This window comes from Ovis aries, chromosome 7 (genome assembly GCF_016772045.2).
Source record: "Ovis aries strain OAR_USU_Benz2616 breed Rambouillet chromosome 7, ARS-UI_Ramb_v3.0, whole genome shotgun sequence".
Classification (NCBI taxonomy): domain Eukaryota; kingdom Metazoa; phylum Chordata; class Mammalia; order Artiodactyla; family Bovidae; genus Ovis; species Ovis aries.
In genome coordinates, this window is record NC_056060.1 from 66805355 (window position 1) to 66826731 (window position 21377).

The window sequence follows — 21377 nt, forward strand, 5'->3', positions numbered from 1 at the left end:
ACTAAGTATCTTTTCCTGCTATAATGGAATAAAACTAGGAAATAACAATGTATGGGAAACAGTAAACTTCACAAAAAAAAAAAAAAGTGGAAATGCAACAGCACACATTTGAGCAACCAGTGTGTCAAAGGGAAAATAAAAAAATAAATTAGAAAATATCTTGGGGCAAATGAAAATGAAATGTCAACATATCGACATTTACATATTATGAAATTCTTAACAGTAAGTGCATACATTAAAAGAAAGATTTCAAATAAACAACCTAATTTTATACCTCAAAGAATCAGAGAACAAATTGAGCTCAAAATTAGGAAGAGCAGAAATGAAATTTTAAAAAATTTTAAATAGGAAACAAGTTGGCTTTTTGAAACGACAAAACAATTTACAAACTCTTAAGCTGGACTAAAAAAAAATAAAAAATAAAATCAGAAATGAAAGAAGAGATATATGATAACAGAAATAAAAAGGACAATAGACTACTATGAATAATTATCCACTAACAAACTGGATAAATTAGAAGAAATGAATAAATTCATAGTATACAGGACCTTACCTGTCTCCTGAGAAACCTGTATGTGGGTCAAGGAGCAACAATTAGAACCAGACATGGAACAACTGACTGGTTCAAAACTGGGAAAGGGGTATGACAAGGCTGTATATTGTTGCCCTGTTTAACATATGCAGAGTACACCATGTGAAATGCCATTCTGGATGAATCACAAGCTGGAATCAAGATTGCCAGGAGAAATACCAACAAACCTCTGATATGGAGAGAATACCACTCTAATGGCAGGAAGTGGAGAGGAACTCAAGAGCCTCTTGATGAAGGTGAAAGAGGAGAGTAGAAAAAGCTGGCTTGAAACTCAACACTCAAAAAACTAAGATCATGGTATCCAGTCCCATCAATCACTTCATGGTAAATAGAAGGGGAAAATGGAAACAATGACAGATTTATTTTCTTGGGTTCCAAAATCATTGTAGATGATGATAGAAGCCATGAAATTAAAAGATGCTTGCTCCTTGGAGGAAAAGCTATGACAAGCCTAGACAGCGTATTAAAAGCAGAGATATCACTTTGCCCACAAATGTTCATTTAGCCAAAGCTGTGGTTTTTCCAGTAGTCATGTACAGATATAAGAGCTGGATCATAAAGAAGGCTGAGCACTAAAAAAAGTGATGCTTTTGAATGTAGTGCTGGAGAAGACTCTTGAGAGTCCCCTGGACTGCAAGGAGATTAAACCAGTCAATCCTAAAGGAAACCAACCCTGAATATTCATTGGAAGCACTGATGCTGAAGCTGAAGCTCCAATACTTTGGCCACCTGACGCAGAGAACCTACTTATTGGGAAAAACTCTGATGCTAGGAAAAACTGAAGGCAAAAGAAGAAGAGGAGGCAGAGGATGAGATGGTTAGACAGCATTCCCAACTCAATGGACATGAATTTGAAAAAACTCTAGGAGATACTGGGGGACAGAGGAGCTAGTGTGCTGTAGTCGATGGGGTTGTAGAGTCAGACACGACTCAGCAACTGAACAACAATATGGGACCTAGCAAAAGCAAATCATGAAGAAACAGAAACCAACAGACCCATAACCACTATGGAGATTTACTCAATAATAGAAAATCTCCCAAAGAAAATTCAGGATCAAATAGCTTCCCTGGTAAATTCTACCAAACATGTGAAGAAAAAATAGTGCCAATCATCTCAAACTCCGCTCAAGGTTGGAAAGGAGGAAGGAACCCTTTCAAACTCCTTTTATGAAGTTAGCATTACTTTAACAACAAAGTTAGATGAAGACTTTACAAGAAACAAAAACTATAAGCCAATATCTCTAAGGAATATAGATACAAAAATTCTCAATACTAGCAAAGAATCTTATGCCATAACCAAGTGAGATTTATCCCTGAGTTACAAGGATGACTCAAAATATGAAAATTGATTAATGTGATATATCACAATGAGAATAAAGGATAAAAATTGCATGATTGGAAATGGCCAAGATGGCAGAGTAGAACCCTAAGCTTAACTCCTCTAATGAGCACATCAAAATAATAATCTGCAGAACAACAATCATTGAAAAAGACTGAAACCTACCAGAAAATATCATCTACAACTAGACAAAGAAAGAAAGAACCACAAGACTGGTAGGAGAGGCAGACTTGTGATATAATCAAATCCCATACCCTCAGGGTGTGCAACCACCAACTAGAGGATAATTGTATTACAGAGATTCTCCCACAGTGGTGAGAGTACTGAACCCCACGTTAGGCTCCCTGGCCTACAGGCCTGGCACCTGGAAAAGGAGATCCCAGAGCATTTGGCTTCAAAAGCCAGTGGGCTTCATTAAAAGAGGCCATAGGAGTGGGGGAAATAAAGGCTTCATTCTTAAATGGTGCACACAGAATCTCATGCACCCTGATGAAAAACAAAAGCAAAAATTTGATAGGGAGCTGGGTTAGACATATCTGCTGGTCTTGGACGGTCTCCTGGGGAGGTGAGAAACAGGTGTCACACTGGGGATATAGACACTGGTGGCAGATATATCATTAAGCATTGATCTATATGAGCTCTCATGGAGGTTGACAATTTGGCACTAAGACCTTGCCGCACCTAATGGCTTATGGACTGCACTACTGGGATGCCTTGGGACAAAAAGCAAAGTAGGCATGGACAGAGGCCCATCCATCATCAGACAGGCTGTCTAAAGATTTCCTGAGCCCACAGCCACCTCTAGACATGACCCTGCTAACCAAAGACCCAACAGCCAGCTCTAACCTCCAACAGGCAGGCACTGACACCTCCCATCAGGAAGCCAGCACAAACCTCTAGACCAGCCTCACCCACCAGGGGGCAGGTACCAACAACAAGACAACTACAGAAAACTAACCAAAATGATAACATGGATCACAGCCCTGTGTAACTCAAACTATGAGCCATGCCGTGCAGTGCCACCCAAGATGGACAGGTCACAGTGGAGAGTTCTGACAGAATGTGGTCTACTGGAGTAGGGAATGGCAAACCACTTCAGCATTATTGCCTTGAGAACCCCATGAACAGTATGAAAAGGCAAAAAGATTTGACACAAAACATGAGCCCCCTAGGTCAGTAGGTGTCCAATATGCTATTGGTGAAGAGTGGAGAAACAGCTCCAGAAAGAATGAAGAGGCTAAGCCAAAGCAGAAACAATGCCCAGTTGAGGATATGTCTGGTGGTGAAATTAAAGTCCAATGCTGTAAAGAACAATATTACATGGGAACCTGGAATGTTAGGTCCATGAATCAGGCTAAATTGGATGTGGTCAAACAGGAGATGGCAAGAGTGAACATCGACATTTTAGAAATCAGTGAACTAAAATGGACCAAAATGGGCAAATTTAATTCAGAAGACCATTATATTTACTACTGTGGGCAAGAATCCCTTCGAAGAAATGAAGTAGCCCTCATAGTCAACAAAAGAGTCTGAAATACAGTACCTAGGTACAATATCAAAAATGACAGAATGGTCTCTGTTCATTTCCAAGGCAAACCATTCAACATGACAGTAACCCAAGTCTGTGCCCCAACCACTAATGCTGAAGAAGCTGAAGTTGAATATCTATGAAGACCTGCAAGACCTCTAGAACTAACGCTCCAAAAGATACACTTTTCATCATAGGGAACTGAAATGCAAAAGTAGGAAGTCAAGAAATACCTGGAATGCCAGGCAAGTTTAGCCCTGGAGTACAAAATGAAGTGGGGCAAAGGCTAACAGTTTTGCCAAGACAATCCATTGGTCATAGCAAACATCCTCTTCCAAGAACACAAGAGACAACTCCACACATGGACATCACCAGACAGTCAAATGCAAAAAGGTAAGATGGTTGTCCAAGGAGCCCTTACAAAAGCTGAGAAAAGAAGAGAAGCAAAAGGCAAATGAGAAAAGGAAAGATATACCCATTTGAATGCAGAGTTCCAAAGAGAGATAAGGAGAGAGCTGCAAGGAGAGATAAGAAAGCCTTCCTCAGTGATCAGTGCAAAGAAATAGAGGAAAACAATAGAATGGAAAAGACTAGAGATCTCTTCAAGAAAATTAGTGCTATCAAGGGAACAATTCATGCAAAGATGGGCACAATAAAGACAGAAACTGTATGGACCTAACAGAAGCAGAAGATATTAAGAAGAGTGGCAAGAATACACAGAAGAACTATACAAAAATGATCTTAATAACCTGGATAATCATAATGGTATGATCACTCACCTAGAGCCAGACATCCTGGAATGTAAAGTCAAGTCGGCCTTAGGAAGCATCACTATGAACAAAGCTAGGGGAGATGATGGAATTCCAGCTGAGGTATTTCAAATCCTAAAAGATGATGCTGTTAAAGTGCTACACTCAATATGCCAGCAAATTTGGAAAATTCAGCAGTAGCCACAGGAATGGAAAAGGTCAGTTTTCATTTCAGTGCCAAAGAAGGGAAATACCAAAGAATGTTCAAACTACCACACTATTCCATGCGTTTCACATGCTAGTAAAGTCATGCTCAAAATCCTCCAAGCTAGGCTACAACAGTATGTGAACTGAGAACTTCCAGATGTACAAGCTGGTTTTAGAAAAGGCAGAGGAACCAGAGGTCAAATTACCAAAATCTATTGGATCATCAAAAAAGCAAGAGAATTCCAGAACAATATCTACTTCTACTTCATTAACTATACTAAACCCTTTGACTGTGTGGATCACAACAAACTGTGGAAAATTCTTCAAGAGATGGTAATACCAGACCACCTGACCTGCCTCCAATGAAAACTGTATGCAGGTCAAGAAGCAACAGTTAGAACTGAAGATGGAAGAACAGACTGGTTCCAAATAGCAAAAGGAGTACGTCAAGGGTGTATATTGTCACCTTGCTTATTTAACTTATATGCAGAGTACATCATGCAAAATGCCAGGCTAGATGAAGCACAAGCTGGAATCAAGAGAAATCTCAATAACCTCAGATATGCAGATGACACCATCCTAATTGCAGAAAGCAAAGAGGAAACTAAGAGCCTCTTGATGAAGTTGAAAGAGGATAGCGAAAAGCTTGGCTTAAAACTTCACTAGCATGTGAAACGTGTGGAATTGTGCGGTAGTTTGAACATTCTTTGGCATTTCCCTTCTTTGGCATTGAAATGAAAACTGACCTTTTCCAGTCCTGTGGCTACTGCTGAATTTTCCAAATTTGCTGGCATATTGAGTGTAGCACTTTAACAGCATCATCTTTTAAGATTTGAAATACCTCAGCTGGAATTCCGTCATTTCCCCTAGCTTTGTTCATAGTGATGCTCAGCATTCCAAAAGCTAAGATCATGGCATCTGGTCCCATCACTTAATGGAAAATAGATGGGGGAACAATGGAAACAGTGACAGACTTTATTTATGGGGGCTCCAAAATCACTGCAGATGGTGACCATAGCCATGAAATTAAAAGACACTTGCTGCTTGCAAGAAAAGCTATGACCAACTGAGACAACGTATTAAACAGTAGACATCACTTTGCTGACAAAGGTCTGTATAGTGAAAGCTACAGTTTTTCCAGTAGTCATGTACGGATTGACAGTTTGACCATAAACAAAGCTGAGCACCAAATATTTGATGCTTTTGAACTGTGTTGCTGGAGAGACTCTTGAGAATTCCTTGGACTGCAAGAAGATCAAACCAGTCAGTCCCAAAGGAAATCAACCCTGAATATTCATTGGAAGGACTGATTCTGAAGTTCCAATATTTTGGCCACCTGATGCAAAAAGCCAACTCATTGGTGAAGACCCTGATGCTGGGAAAGATTAAGGGCAGGAGGAGAAGGGGGAGACAGAGAATGAGATGTTTGGATGGTATTACTGACTCAATGGACATGAGTTTGAGCAAACTCATGTCCACTGAGATAGTGAAGGACAGGGAATACTTGTGTGCTGCTGTCCATGGGTTGCAAAGAGTTGTACATGACCGAACAACTGGAAAAGAAGAGCAGTTCCTCAGCCTACAGATCAAGTCTGCAAATACAGGCCAGACACCACCCTGGGACCAGCTGGCCCCTAACCTTGGGTGACAAGTGGGGAGTACACTGCTGGGATGCATGGGATAGCTCCTATTGAGGGCCACTGCTCCTAAGTTGAGAAACATAACCAACCTACCACATACATAAAAAGACAAATAGCAATTTAGACAAAATGAGGTGACAGAGGAGTATGTCTCAGGTGAAGGAACAAGATAAAACCCCAGAGGAAGAACTAAGTGATGTGGAGACAGGCAATCTACCCTAAAAAGAATTTAGGGTAATGATCATAAAGATGATCAAAGAATAAAGGAGGAAAATAGGTAACAGAGTTAGAAATGAGAACTTTTAATCAAAGAAATAGAAAATATAAAGAAAAACCATACAAAGAATACAATAACTGAAAAGAAAAATACATTAGAAAGAATAGTGGAATAAATGAGGCAGAAGAAAGGATCATGAGCTGGAAGATACAGTAATGGACATCACGCTGTGAAACAGAAAAAAAAAAAAACCAGGATGAAAGAATGAAAATAAATGAGGGGAGTTTAAGAAACTACTGAGACATTGAGTATGCTAATACAATTGAGTATTGCATTAAAGGAATCCCAAAAGGAGAAGAGACAGAAAGAATGGGCCTGAGAAAATATTTGAAGAGATAATAGCTGAAAACTTCCCTAACCTGGGGAAGGAAATAGTCACCCACGTCCAGGAAGCACAGACAGTCCTACACAGGAATACACTACAACTCATTGTAATCACAATGACAAAAGTTGTGGGGCAAAAGAAACCCTCCTACATTGCTGGTGGGAATAATAAATTAATACAACTATTGTACTATGGAGAACAGTATGAAGGTTCCTAAAAAAACTAAAAATAGAGTTACCATGTGATCCAACAATCGCACTCCTGGCCATATGTCCAGAAAAGATGAAAACTCTAATTAGAAAAGACACAGGAGATCCAGTGTTCATTGGAGCACCATTTACAATAGCCAAGACATGGAAGCAACCTAAATGTCCATCAACAGATGAATGAATGGAGAAGATGTGGAATACCACTCAGTCATTAAAAAGAACAAAATAAAGCCATTTGCAGCAACATGGATGGACATGGAGTTTATCACAGTAAATGAAATAAATCTGAGAAAGACAAATATCGTATGATATCACTTGTATGTAGAAACTAATAAAAATGATACAGATGAACTTATTTACAAACCAGAAACAGACTCACAGATCTCAAAATCAAACTTACAGTTACCAAAGGAGAAACATGGGGTGAAGTGGTAAATTAGGAGTTTGGGATTAACATATACACACTACAGAATAGGGAACTTTCCTCAGTATTCTGTAATAATTGATATGGGAAGAGAATCTGAAAAAGAATTAGAGGCTACATATATTACATATGTGTAATCTGACTCACTTTGCTGTAAACCTGAAAGCCAACATTGTAAGTATATGCCAATAAAAATTTTTTTAAGATAAAGAGAATATTAAATGCAACAAGGGGAATGCAAAACAAATAGCCTACAAAGGAATTCCCATAAGTCCATCAGCTGAGTTTTCAGCAGAAACTCTGCAGACCAAAAGGGAATGGCATGATATACTTAAAATGATGAAAGAGAAAAGCCTACAACCAAGAATACTCTACCCAGAAGGCTCTCATTTAGATTTTATGGAGAAATCAAAAGCTTTACAGACAAGTAAAAGCTAAAAGATTTCAGGACCACCAAACCAGCTTTACAACAAAGGCTAAGATAACCTCTTTAGGTGGAAAAGGAAAAACCACAACTGGAAACAAGAAAATAACAAAATGGAAAAGCTCACTGGTAAAGGCAAACACACAGTAAAGGTGGGAAATCATCCAGGCACAGCAAGTAGGGAGTTAAAAGACAAAAAGTAGTAAAATCATTTGTAGTCACAATAAGCAGTTAAGAGACACATAAAACAATGAGATGTAAAACATAGTATCAAAAACCGTAATGGTGGGGGGAGACACACATGCAGCATATCTAAAATGTATCTGAAATTAAGAGATAAGCAATGGAAGGGCTTCCCTGGTGGCACAGTGGATGAGAATCCTCCTTCCAGCGCAAGGGACACTGGTTTGATCTTTGATCTGGGAAGATTCCACATGCTGTGGAGCAACTAAGCTTGTGTGCCCATAACTACTGAGCCTAAGCTCTAGAGCCTGTGAGCAGCAACTGCAGAGTCCATGTGCTATAACTGCTAAAACTCTCATGCTCGAGGGCCCGTGAGCTGCAACTACTAAGCCTGTGTGTTGCAATGACTGAAGCCCACGTGCCCTAGAGCTGTGTTCTGCAAAGAGAAGCCACCACAATAAGAAGCCTGTGCACTGCAATGTAGAGCAGCCCCTGCTCACCACAGCTAGAGAAAGCCTGTTCAAATCAACAAAGACCCAAAATAGCCAAAAAAGAGAGAGATAAGCAACTGAAACCAAGCACAAATAAATGGTGACTCCTATACAAAAATATCACAGTAACCATAAAACAAAAATCTCTAATAGATAAACTAAAAAGAAAAAAGAATCCAAATATAACGCTAAAGATAGTCACCAGATCTCAAGAGAAGAGGATAAAGGAAGAAAAGGGAAAGAGACATCTACAAAAACAAATTCAAAATGGAGAGAGTGGAGACAAGATGAAGGAGTATAAGGACAGCCACCTCTTCTCATGAAAACTACAAAATCACAACTAACTGCTGAACAACCATGGACCCCCAAAAATACTAGAACTGAAGCAGGAGAGAAGGGAGAAGGGCACAACTTTTGAAAGAATGACATAGTCTAAGGATACAACATAAACCAATTAGAATCAGATGGGTCCAAGATGGCAGACAAGTCAACTTTGACTAGACCTTGATCCTCAATCAGTAAGCTAAATGACACACCCAGAGGCGCCATGACAGTCCCTAGGTGCCATCAAAAAGTGTTTGGTGACCCAACTCCTGGAAATCTCCACCCTTTCCCCAAAATAGTTGGAATAATCTTCCCATTCATTAGCCTATGAATTACCCAGCCCATAAAAGCTAATCACGTCACATTTTCAAGGTCCCTGAACTCACAGTCTGTGATGGCCCACACTCTGTCTGTGGAGTGTGTTTCTCTCCGAGTCTGAATACATCTACTTCTTACCGATCACTTTGTCTCTTACTGAATTCTTTCTACAATGAGACATCAAGAGCCTGAGCTTAATTAGACCCTGAAACCAGGTATTGTAGGTTTTAGCTTGGTTCAAGTCCCAGCCATGTGGGTTAGAGGCCCAAACTGGATTTTGGCTGGGTTTGAGTCCCAACCATGTGGGTTTAGAATCATAAACTGGATTTTGGTTGGGTTCGAGTCCTGGACATGTGGGTTTGAGTTCCAAACTGGGTTTTGAGTCCAAGCCACGTAGGTTCAAGTCCTAAGTAGGGTTTTGGCTAGGTTCAAGTTCTGGTTATGTGGGTTTGAGTCCCAAGCTGGATTTTGGCTGGGTTTGAGTCCCAACCATGTGGGTTTAGAATCATAAACTGGATTTTGGTTGGGTTCGAGTCCTGGACATGTGGGTTTGAGTTCCAAACTGGGTTTTGAGTCCAAGCCACGTAGGTTCAAGTCCTAAGTAGGGTTTTGGCTAGGTTCAAGTTCTGGTTATGTGGGTTTGAGTCCCAAACAGGATTTTGGCTGGGTTTGAGTCCCAATCTGAGGTAAACAATTTCAGAACCTACCAAAAAAGATCCTACATCCAAAGACAAAGAAAAAGAAGCCACAGTGATATGGTAGGAGGGTTGTAATAGCAATAAAATCAAATCCCATACTTGCCAGATGGGCAACTCACAAACTGAAAATATTTATACCACAGAAGTTCTCCCACAGGAGCCTAAGCCCCACATCAGGCTCCCCAGCCTAGGGGTGTGGCAATGGGAGGGGCACCCAGAACACCTGGTTTTGAAGGTTTGATCTCAGGAATTCCACAGCACTGCGGGAAACAGAAACTCCACTGTCAGAGGATGCATACAAGGTCTTGTGCACTTCAGGACTCAGGGAAGGAAGCAATGACCTCATAGGAGACTGCACCAGACTAAACTGTTGGTATTAGAGAGTCTCCTGCAGATGTGGAGGGTGATGTGGCTCACTGCATGGACAAAGACAGTGGGGGTGGTAGTTCTGGGGAGTACTCATTGGTGTGAGTCCTCCTAGAAGCCACCAAGACCTAGCCCCACCCAACAGCCTGTAGGCTCCAGTGCTGGGATGCCTCAGGCCAAACAACCAACAAGGAGGGAACACAACCCCACCCAGCAGCAGCTAGGAAGCCTGAAGTCTTTCTGAGCCCACAGTTTCCTACTAAACACACCCTTTGACGCAGTCCTACTCACCAGAGGTACAAGACCCATCTCGACACATGAGTGGGCAGGAACAAGTCTTTCCCACCAGGAAGTCTGTGCAAGCTTCTTAGATCAGCCTCATTCACCAGGGGGCAGAGAACAGAAGCAAGAAAAACTACAACCTTGCACCCTGCAGAATGGAAACTGCAATCACAAAAAAATTACACAAAATGAGATGCCTAAAGAATATGTCCCAGACAAAGGAACAAGATAAAACCCCAGAAGAACAACTAAGTAAAGTGGAGATAGGCAAGCTACCCAAAAATGTATTCAGAGTAATAATAGCAAAGATGATCCAAGATCTCAGAAAAAGAATGGAGGCACACACTGAAAAGATTCAAGAAATGTTTAACCCAGAAGAACTGAAGAACAACAAAAAGAGGTGAATGATATAATGTCTGGAATGAAAAATATACTAGAAAGAATCAGTTGCAGAATAAATGAGGCAGAAGAATGTATAAGCTACCTGGAAGACAGAATGGTGGAAATAACTGTCATGGAACAGAATATTTTAAAAAAGAGAACAGTCTAAGAGACATCTGGGACAAAAGTAAATACACCAACATTCTCATTATAGGGGTCTCAGATGGAGAAGAGTTATGACCAAGCTAGACAGCATATTAAAAAGCAGAGACATTACTTTGCTGACAATGGTTTTTCCAGTAGTCATGTATGGATGTGAGAGTTGCACTATAAAGAAAGCTGAGCGCCAAAGAACTGATGATTTGAACTGTGGTGTTGGAGAAGACTCTTGAGAATCCCTTGGACAGCAAGGAGATCCAACCAGTCCATCCTAAAGGAAATTAGTCTTGAATATTCATTGGAAGGACTGATGCTGAAGCTGAAACTCCAATAGTTTGGCCACCTGATGCAAAGAATTGACTCATTTGAAAAGACCCTGATGCTGGGAAAGATTGAAGGTGGGAGGAGAAGGGAACAACAGAGGATGGCATCACTGACTCAATGGACATGAGTCTGAGTAAACTCTGGGAGTTGATGATGAACAGGGAGGCCTGGCATGCTGTAGTCCATGGGGTCGCAAAGAGTCAGACATGACTGAGCAACTAAACCAACTGACTGATGGAAAAGAGAGAAAAGACTCGAGAAAACATTTGAAGAAATAGTGCTGAAAACTTCTCTAACAATGGAAAGGAAACAGTCACCTGTTAAGGAGGAACAGAGAGTCCCAGGCATGATAAACCTAAGGAGGAAGGAAAGTGCCTAGACACATAGTAGGCAAACTGACAAAATTTTTTTTTAGAAGAGAAAATATTAAAAGCAACAGGCAAAGACAACAAATAACACACAAGGAGTCTTCCATAAGGTTATAATTTGATTTTCCAGCAGAAACTCTGCAGAGTATAATGGTCTGCATGATATATTTAAACTGATGAAAGGGAGAAACCTAAAACAGAGAATAGCCTACCCAGCAAGGCTCTCATTCAGATTCAATGGAGAAACCAAAAGCTTTACAGACAAGCAAAAGCTCAGCAAATTCACCATCACCAGACCAGCTTTGCAACAAATACTAAAGGTGGAAGAAAAAAGACCACAACTATACAAGAAAATTATGAAAGTAAAAGCTCACTGTTAAAGGCCAACAAAGTAAAGGTTGGAAATCGTCCACATACAAATATGATATCAAAATCAGCAGCTGTGATGTGAGTACAGGAGAGTGCAAATGTGGGGCACTAGAAGTGCATTTTAAATTAAAAGACCAGCAACAAGTAGTCTTGTTGAAATACAGACTGCAATATCAAAACCTCATGGTAACCACAAAGTGAAAATTCACACACACGAAAAAGAAAAAGGACACCAAACACAAAAGTAAAATTAGTTATCAAATCACAAAAGAGAACAAGAGTGGAAGGGAAGGGAAAAAAAAAAAAGCCTACAAAAATAAATCCAAAACAATTAACAAAATGACAATAAGAACATAGATATTGAGAATTACCTTAAACATAAATGGAATAAATGCTTCAACCCAAACACACAGATTGCCTGAATGGATACAAAAAACAAGATCCATATATATAGATCTACCTCAGATCTAGGGACATATACAGACTGAAACTGAAGTGATGGAAAAAGGTATTCCATGCAAATGGAAATCAAAAGAAAACTGGAGTACCAACACTTACAAAAGACAAAATAGACTTTAAAGCAAAGACTGTTAAAGGAGACAAAGAAGCACAGTACATAATGATCAAGGGTTCAATCCAAGAAGAAGATATAACAATTGTAAATACATATGTACCCAACATAGGAGCACCTCAGTATAGCAATATAAGGCAAATACTAACAACCATAAAAAGAAGTTGAGAGTAACAACATTAATATTCGAGAGATTTAACACCCTACTTTCACCAAGATCATCCAGACAGAAAATCAGTCAGGAAACACTGGCTTTAAATAATAGATTAAACTAGATGGACTAAATGAACATTAATAGAGTATTCTATCCAACAGCAGCAAGATGCATGTTCTTTCTAAGTACACGTGAAACACTGTCCAGGATGGATCACATGCTGGGTCAAAGAGGGAACATCAATCAACAAAATCAAAATTATATCAGGCACCTTTTCTGACCACAACACCAACAAGATTCAAAATCAACTACAAGGAAAAAAAGGCTGTAAAAACACACACATGTGGAGGTTAAACAATATGCTACTAAACAGCCAAAGAATCGCTGAAGTAATCAAAGAGGAAATAAAAAAAATACCTAGACACAAATGACAACAAAAGCATGATGATCCAAAAACTATGGGATACAGCAAAAGCAGTTCTAAGAAGGAAGTTTATAGCAATAAAATCTTACCTCAGGAAAAAATTAAAAAACTCAAATAACCAACTTAACTTTACATCTAAAGCAAGTAGAGAAAAAAAAACAAATAAAATCCAAAGTCACTAGAAGGAAAGTTCTCTTGTAGCTCAGTCAGTAAAGAATCTGCCTGCAATGCAGAAGACTCGGGTTTGACTCCTGGGTCAGGAAGATCCCCTGGAGAAGGAAATGGCAACCCACTCCAGTAATCCCACCTGGAGAATCACGTGGACAGAGGAGCCTGGCAGGCTACAGTCCATGGGGTCGCAAGTGCCAGACGTGACTTAGTGACAAAACCACTACAATTATAAAGATCAGAGCAGAAATAAATAGAGACCAAGAAAATAATAGAAAATATCAATAAAACTAAAAACTGGTCCTTTGAAAAGATAAACAAAATTGATACACCTTTAGACAGACTCATCAAAAAGAAAAAAGGGAGAGGGCCCAGGTCAATACAATTAGAAATGAAAAAGGAGACGCTACAACTGACATCACAGAAATAAAAAGGATCATAAGAGACTACTACAAGTAGCTATACGCCAACAAAATGGACAACTTAGGAGAAACGGACATATTCTAAGAAATGTACACTCTCCCAAGACTGAACAAGGAAGAAATAGAAAAAATGAACAGACCAATTTCCAGTGCAGAAAACAAGTCAGTAATTTAAAAACTTCCAACAAGCAAAAATCCAGGAACAGGTGTCTTCACTGGTGAATTCTACCAAACAATTAAGAGCTAATACCTATCCATCTAAAACTATTCCAAAAATTGCAGAGGAAAAAACACTTTTGAACTCATTCTCTGAGGCCACCATCACCCTGATACAAAACCAAAGATATCACACAGAGAAAAAGAAAATTACAGGCCAATATCATTCATGAATATAGATGGAAAAATTCAGAACAAAACACTAGTAAATCTATTCCAACAATAAATTAAAAGGATCATTGAATATGATCAAGTGGAATTTATCCCAGAGATGCAAGGATTTTTCAATATTTTTAAGTCAGGCAGTGTGATGTATCACATCAACAAATTGAAGAATAAAAAAGCCTTATGATCATCACAGAAGATATAGAAAAATCTTTTGATAAAATTCAACATCCATTTTTGCTAAAAATTCTTCAGAGAGTGAGCATAGAAGGAACATACCTCAACATAATAAAGATGATATATAATAAATAAAAGCTAACATCGCACTCAACAGTGAAAAGCGGAAAGCATAAAGCATTCCCTCTAAGATCAGGAAGAGGACAGGGATGTCTGCTTTGGCCACTTCTATTCAACATAGTTTTGGCAGTCCTAGCCATGGCAATCAGAGAAGAAAAAGAAGAAATTCAAATTGGAAAGAAGTAAAACCATCATTGTTGATGACATGATTCTCTACATAGAAAATCCTAAAGATGTTAACCAGAAAACTACTAGAGCTCATTGATTAATTTGGCCAAGCTGTTGGATATAAAATTAGAATACAGAAATCTGTTGTATTTCCATACACTAACAATGAAAGATCAGAAAGATAAATTTAAGGTACAGTCCCATTTACCATCATCAAAAGGAATAAAATACCTAGCAATGAATATACCCAAGGTGGCGAAAGACCTATACTCCAAAAATTGCAAGACACTGGTGACAGAAATGGAAGATGATACAAACAGATGGAATGATATACCACATACTTGGTGGTATATCATACTTAGTCAATATTGTTAAAATGATCACACTACCCAAAACCATCTTCAGATTCAGTGTGATCCCTATCAGATTAGCAATGGCATTTTTCACAGAAGTGACACAAAATTTTTAATATTTGCATTAAAACACACCAAAAAAACGTGAACAAGTAAAACAATCTTGAGAAAGATGATTGAAGCTGCAGGAACCATGCTCCCTGACTTTGGATCATATTACAAATAGAGTAATCAAAACAGGATGGTACTGGCACAAAAGCACACAAATAGATCAATGGAATAGGATGGAAAACCCAGAAATAAGCTCACCCACTCATGGTCAATTAATCTATGACAAGGAGTTAAGAATATACAGTGGAGAAAAGACAGTTTCTTCAATAAGTGGTGCCGAGAAAACTGGACAGCTAAATGTAAAGAAGGAAATAAAGACATTCTCTACCACCACACACATACACACAACCTCAAAATGGATTAAAGACCTAAAAATAAGACGGGATACTATAAAACTCCTAGAAGAAAACAGGCAGAAAACTTTTTGACATAAGTTGTAGCAGTACTTTTTGGAGATCTGTTCCTAGAATAATGGATATTTAAAAAATAAACAAATGGGACCTCACTAAGCTCAAAAGCTTTGGCACAGCAAAAGAAATTATAAACAAAATGAAAAGACAATGCAGAGTGGGTGAAAATAATTGCAAACAATGCAAACAATTGTAAACAAAACATACCAACAAGTGATTAATATTCAAAATAAACAACTCACACAGCTTTAATATCAAAACAAACAAACATGACTAGAGAAATGAAAATCAATACTACAATGAGGTTTCTCCTCAGAACAGCAATCATTTAAAAGGCTACAAGCAATAAATGCTGGAGAGGGTGTGAAGAAAAAGGAAACCTCCTATACTGTTGGTAGCAATGTAAATTGATGCAGCCATGATGGAAAACAGCGTGGAGGCACCTTAAAAAACTCAAAGTAGAGTTTTTCATATAGTGCAACAATCCCACTCTTGGGCGTATATACAAAACTGTAGTTCAAAAAGATACATGCAGCCCAGTGTTCATAGCAGGACTATTTGCAATAGTAAAGACATAGAAGCAACCTAAATGCCCATTGACAGATGAGTGAATAAAGATGTGATATATATATATACACAATACAACCAACCATTAAAAAGTATGAAATAATGCTATTTACAGCAACATGAATAAACCTAGAGATTACCATATTAAGTGAAGTAAGAGAGAAAGACAAATATATGATATCACTTATTGTGGAATCTAAAAAATAATACAAATCAAATTACAAAATAGAAATGGACTCATAAATATAGAAAACAAACTTATGGCTACCCAAGTGGATGAGGGGTAGATAAACTAGGAGTTTAAGATTAACATACACATTCTACTATAATAAAATAGGTAAGCCACAACGGCCTACTGTATAGCAGAGGGAATTCAATATCTTGTAATAACTTATCATGGAAAAGAATCTGAAAAATACATGTATGTATACATGTCATATATAACAGAATCACTTGCTATACCCTTATTTGAAAGACAGCATTGTAAATTATACTACAATTAAAAAATTTTAAATTGCATGATTGTCTCAATAGATGCAAAAGAAACTGATGTGATCAAATTTAACATTCATTCACAATAAAAACTCTCAATAAATTAGGAATGAAAGGTAAATATCTCAACATTATAAAGGCTGCAAATGAAAAGCACACAGCTAACATTCCATGGTGTATAACTGCAAGTTTCCTCCAACAGTCAGAACAAGTCAAGGGTGTCCACTCACCATTTCTATTTAACAAGGTACTGGAAGTTCCACCCAGAGTAATTAGACAAGAAATAAAAAGCATCCAAATTAGAAACAAAAAACTAAAATCATCCCTGTTCATACACAATGTGGTCTTATATGTAGAAAACACCAAGATTCCATTGAAAATAATTATAATCAATGAAATCAGTAAATTTGCAGGATACAAAAGTCAACATACAAAAAGCAGTTGCACTTCTATACACCAACAGTGAATTATCTGAAAAGGAAATTAGGAAAACAATGCCATTTACAGTAGCACTAAAACAAAGAAAATACTTAGGGATAAACTGAGGCAAAATATTTATATACTGAAAATTAAAATACTGATAACAGAAATTTAGAAATAAACAAATGGAAAAACTTCCCATTTTCATCAATTGGAAGACTTAATATTGTTAAAATGTTCATTCCATCCAAAGCAATAGGCAGATTCAACATAACCCCTATCAAAATTCTAAAGATTTTTTTAACAGAATAGAAAAAGCAATTCTACAATTCATTTCAAATCACAAAGAATCACAAATATCCAAATCAATTCTAAAAAGAACGAAACTAGAAGGTATCGCACTTTGATTTCAAGACATATTACAAAGATAACAGTCATCCAAACAATACAGCACGGTCGACAATACTGCAGTTTTTAAAAAGTGTGGTTCTGGCATAAACAGACATAGAAACCAAATAGAACAGAATAGAGAGCCCACAAATAAATCTGTGCTTGTATGATCAACCAATTTCACCAAGAGTGCCAAGAATACACAATAGGGAAAGAAGAGTCTCTCCCACTATTTGGTATTGGGAAAATGGGATATCCACATGTTACAGAATGAAGTTGGATCTGTATTTTACACCATCTGTAAAAATCAACTCTAAATGAGTTAAAGATAAGAAATCTGAAAATGTGATAGTCCTAGAAGAACACATAGGGGAATATCTTTATGACATTGGTATTGGTAATGATTTCATGAATACGACAGATACCAAAAGCACATGGAACAAAACCAAAGATAAACAAGTGAGGCTACATCAAACTAAAAAGCTTCTACATAGCAAAAGAAACTACTAACAGCGGGAAAAGGCAACGTATGGAATGAGAGAAAATATTTGTAAACCATATATCTGATGAGGTGTTAATCTCCAAAGTATGTAAATAGCTCATACAACTCAACAAACAAAAGAACCTAATAACCCAATCTTTTAAAATAGAATGAAGCCTTAAATAGATACATCTTCGAAGAAGATACACAAATGACCAACAAGTATGTGAAAAAAAAAATGCTCTTTATCACTTATCATCAGGGAAATTCAAATAAAAACCACAAGGAGATATCATCTCATACTTGTTAGAATGGCTTTAAAAATAAAAACCACAAAGACAAGTGTTAGCATGGATGTGTAGATGTAGGAGCCCTGCACACTGTTAGTGGGAATGCAAAATGCTATAGCCTCCATGGAAAGCAGCAGGAAAGCTGCTCAAAAAAAAGTTAAAAATAGAACTTCTTTATTATTCAGCAACCCCACTTCTCAATATATATCCAAAGAATTGAAATCAGGATCTTGAAGAGATATTAGCCCTTAGGAAACAACCCAAATGTCTGGTGACAGATGATTGGATAAAGAAAATGTGGTATATACATACAATGAAATATTAGTCAGCCTTAAAATAGAAGGAAATTCTGAAAATTGAAACAGAAGGAAATTCTACTATTTACCCTACCAAATTTTTATGACTAAGTGGTATCCATCGTGTATATATACCATGTCATTTTTATTCATTCATCTGTCGATGGGCATTTAGTTTACTTCGGTGCTTGGCTATTGAACATCAGGGTGCATGTATCTTTTCAAAATGGAGTTTCTTTTTTCAAATATATGCCCAGGAATGGGATTGGGGGATCATATGATAACTCTTTTAGTTTAGGAACCCTCTGTAATGTTTTCCATAGTGCCTGCACCAATTTATATTGCCACCAATCATGTAGGAGGGTTCCTTTTTCTCCACACCCTTTTCAGCATTTGGTATTGGAGACTTTTTTATGTTGGCCATTCTGACCAGTGGGGGGTGATATCTCATTGATTTGCATTTCTCTAATTAAAGAATCCACCTGCCAGTGCAAGAATGTGAGTTGGGAAGATCCCCTGGAGAAGGAAATGGCAACTCACTCCAGTATTCTTGCCTGGGAAATCCCATGGACAGAGGAGCCTGGTGGGCTACAGTCCATGGGGTTGCAAAAAAGTCAATCATGACTCATCGACTAAATAACAATAATTAGAGATGTTGAGCGTTTTTAATATGCCTGTTGGCCATCTGTGTGTCTTCTTTGGAGACATGTCTATTTAGGTCTTCTGCCCATTTTTTTATTACATTCTTTGTTCATGGTGTTATTGAGTTGTATGAGTTGTTTGTATATTTTGGAAATTAAGCCCTGTCAGTCACATTATTTGCAAATATTTCCTCCCAGTCTGTACGCTATCTTTTCATTCTGTGTATGGCTTCCTTTGCTGTGCAAAAACTTGTAAGCTTGATGAGATCCCATTTGCTTATTTTTCCTTTTATTTCTATTGCCTTGGGAGACTGACCTAAGAAAACATTGGCATGATTTATGTTGGAGAGTTATGTCTTGCCTATGTTCTCTTCTAGAAGTTTTACAGTGTCCTGTCTTATATTTAAGACTTTAAGCCATTTTCAGGATGGGTTTGTGCAAGGAGTGAGAGTGTGTTCTAACTTCACTGAATTTCACGAGGCTGTCCAACTTCTTCCAACACTACTTGCTGAAGAGTCTCCAGACAAAAGCAATATTTTAGTGGTATCCATTTTGTTAGCTTAAATTGACAATATTACACAAATAAGAAAAAATCTGAAATCTAGGATTATCAAGAGTGGTTATAATCTTATATCAGCCTTATCAGTTACTCTGTGTTGGGCTGGGGAAAAAAGTCACAACACACCTTCAATCTTAATACTAATCAATACAAAGCAGGAGCTTGAAACAGAAATAGAAAATCTTTTCAAAGTTAAATCACTAACAACGATATCTATTCTTATAAATATTCATGCCAGACAAAAATCACCTTTTAGATTAATACAGAAACATTTATAGTATGGTACCTTGCACGATGGGGCTTCCCAGGTGGCTCAGTGGTAAAGAATCCTCCTGCCAATGCAGCACACACGGGTTCAGTCCCTGGGCTGGGAAGATCCCCTGAAGAAGGAAATGGCAACCCACTTCAGTATTCTTGCCTGGAAAATCCCATGAACAGAAGAACCTGGTGGGCTACAGTCCATGAGGTCACAAAGAGTCAGCCACGACTTAACAACGAAACAGCCTTGCACAATATCCAAGTATAGGCAGACACCAAGTGGACAGGCCTGAGCTGCATGCTTGTCACAGGTCTGAATTTAAAAGAATTCCACTCCCATATTCATGAGAATATTGGTGGCATTCTGTGCATATCATACGCACATTATTAACTCCATTCTTCATAAATCTGAGTCTGAAAGTGGTCTAACATGCCACATAGTACAGTACAACTTGCAATGCATTAATTTGGAGCTTCCAATAATCTAAACAGGATCAGATTTTACCTATCAAGCCATTTCTTTTCTTCCTAAACTCGTAAATGAGGACAGTAGAGGAAAACTTTAAACTTCAGAAAGCCTGTTATGAGCATAGCAGAAATATCTTTTATGTTAAATATATTAATTAAAAGAAATTATGACCATGAATATATTACATGTATCCTATATAACTATCCTATGTTACTATGGATATATTACATGTATATATTATAGTACATGTACTGGTGATACCTATATATATTTCATTTTCATTCTTTGGGAAAAAAGTTTAATCAATACCTGAAGGTAATGTGACTGGACCGGATTCGTTCTTCCTGATGCCCGAAGTCAAAATGCTGAGAAGCTGAGGTTTGCAGCAAAAAGGTTTTAATTTGCAAGGCAACCAAGCATGAAGACAGAACAAGCTTCTGGCTCACCTTCCTGAAGGCCGGGGTTCTGAGAATTTGGGGGAAAGAGCAACAGAATATTCTGAGTCCTGTGAGTATGAGCGGTGAGAGGGACTGTCGGGGGCATGAGTGGTATGGGGAAAGAGTTGGAAGGTTTGTAATTGTGGTTCTGCGCAGGCGTAACTATCTACACGCCTATGTAGCTTCAAACGTGGAGGCACTTGGCATGATCTGGGGGTGGAGTTTTTTGGCCCTCTGAACTCAAAAGGTCACCAAGTGGACGCTCACGCATGTCCAGTTGGAGGGTTGGTGGTCCTATCCAGTCTTAACCAGCTGAATCCAAACTAGATACAGCTGAGGCCAAGTTCCTGGAAAACTCGTGCAACTATCTTATTGTTTAGGCTACAAGCAGCTTGGAAGACATCCAAGTCTTAAAAATTTGATTAGTGAAATCAGGTGAGATGGATTTGACTAATGATCAGCCATAGTTTCACAAGTTTAACTTGTCTAATTGTTGAAATATCACTTATTTTAATTCTCTGGAATACTCCCCCTTTAGCTAAGAAAAGCTGTTCCTTATCCTGAACAACTCTTTCTTAAAAAGCTCTTTTCTAACCTTCTTACAGGATTGACCACTATTCTCCATTCCTTCTATGAAACAC

General features: G+C 38.2%; 1 long non-coding RNA gene across 2 annotated transcripts in view; it reads right to left on the reverse strand.

Moving 5' to 3' along the window:
• The window catches only part of LOC132660055 (uncharacterized), a 49088-nt gene extending 28200 nt beyond the window's left edge, over positions 1-20888 (reverse strand). Inside the window, exons 1-2 of one of the 2 annotated variants that reach the window (XR_009601239.1) lie at positions 20609-20888; positions 19859-19952 (exon numbers count right to left, since the gene is read on the reverse strand). This is a non-coding gene — a long non-coding RNA (uncharacterized LOC132660055). Of the gene's footprint in view, positions 1-19858; positions 19991-20608 lie in introns of both variants that reach the window. The other variant, XR_009601240.1, reaches the window with a different exon arrangement.
• Between the last annotated feature and the right edge of the window lie 489 nt (positions 20889-21377).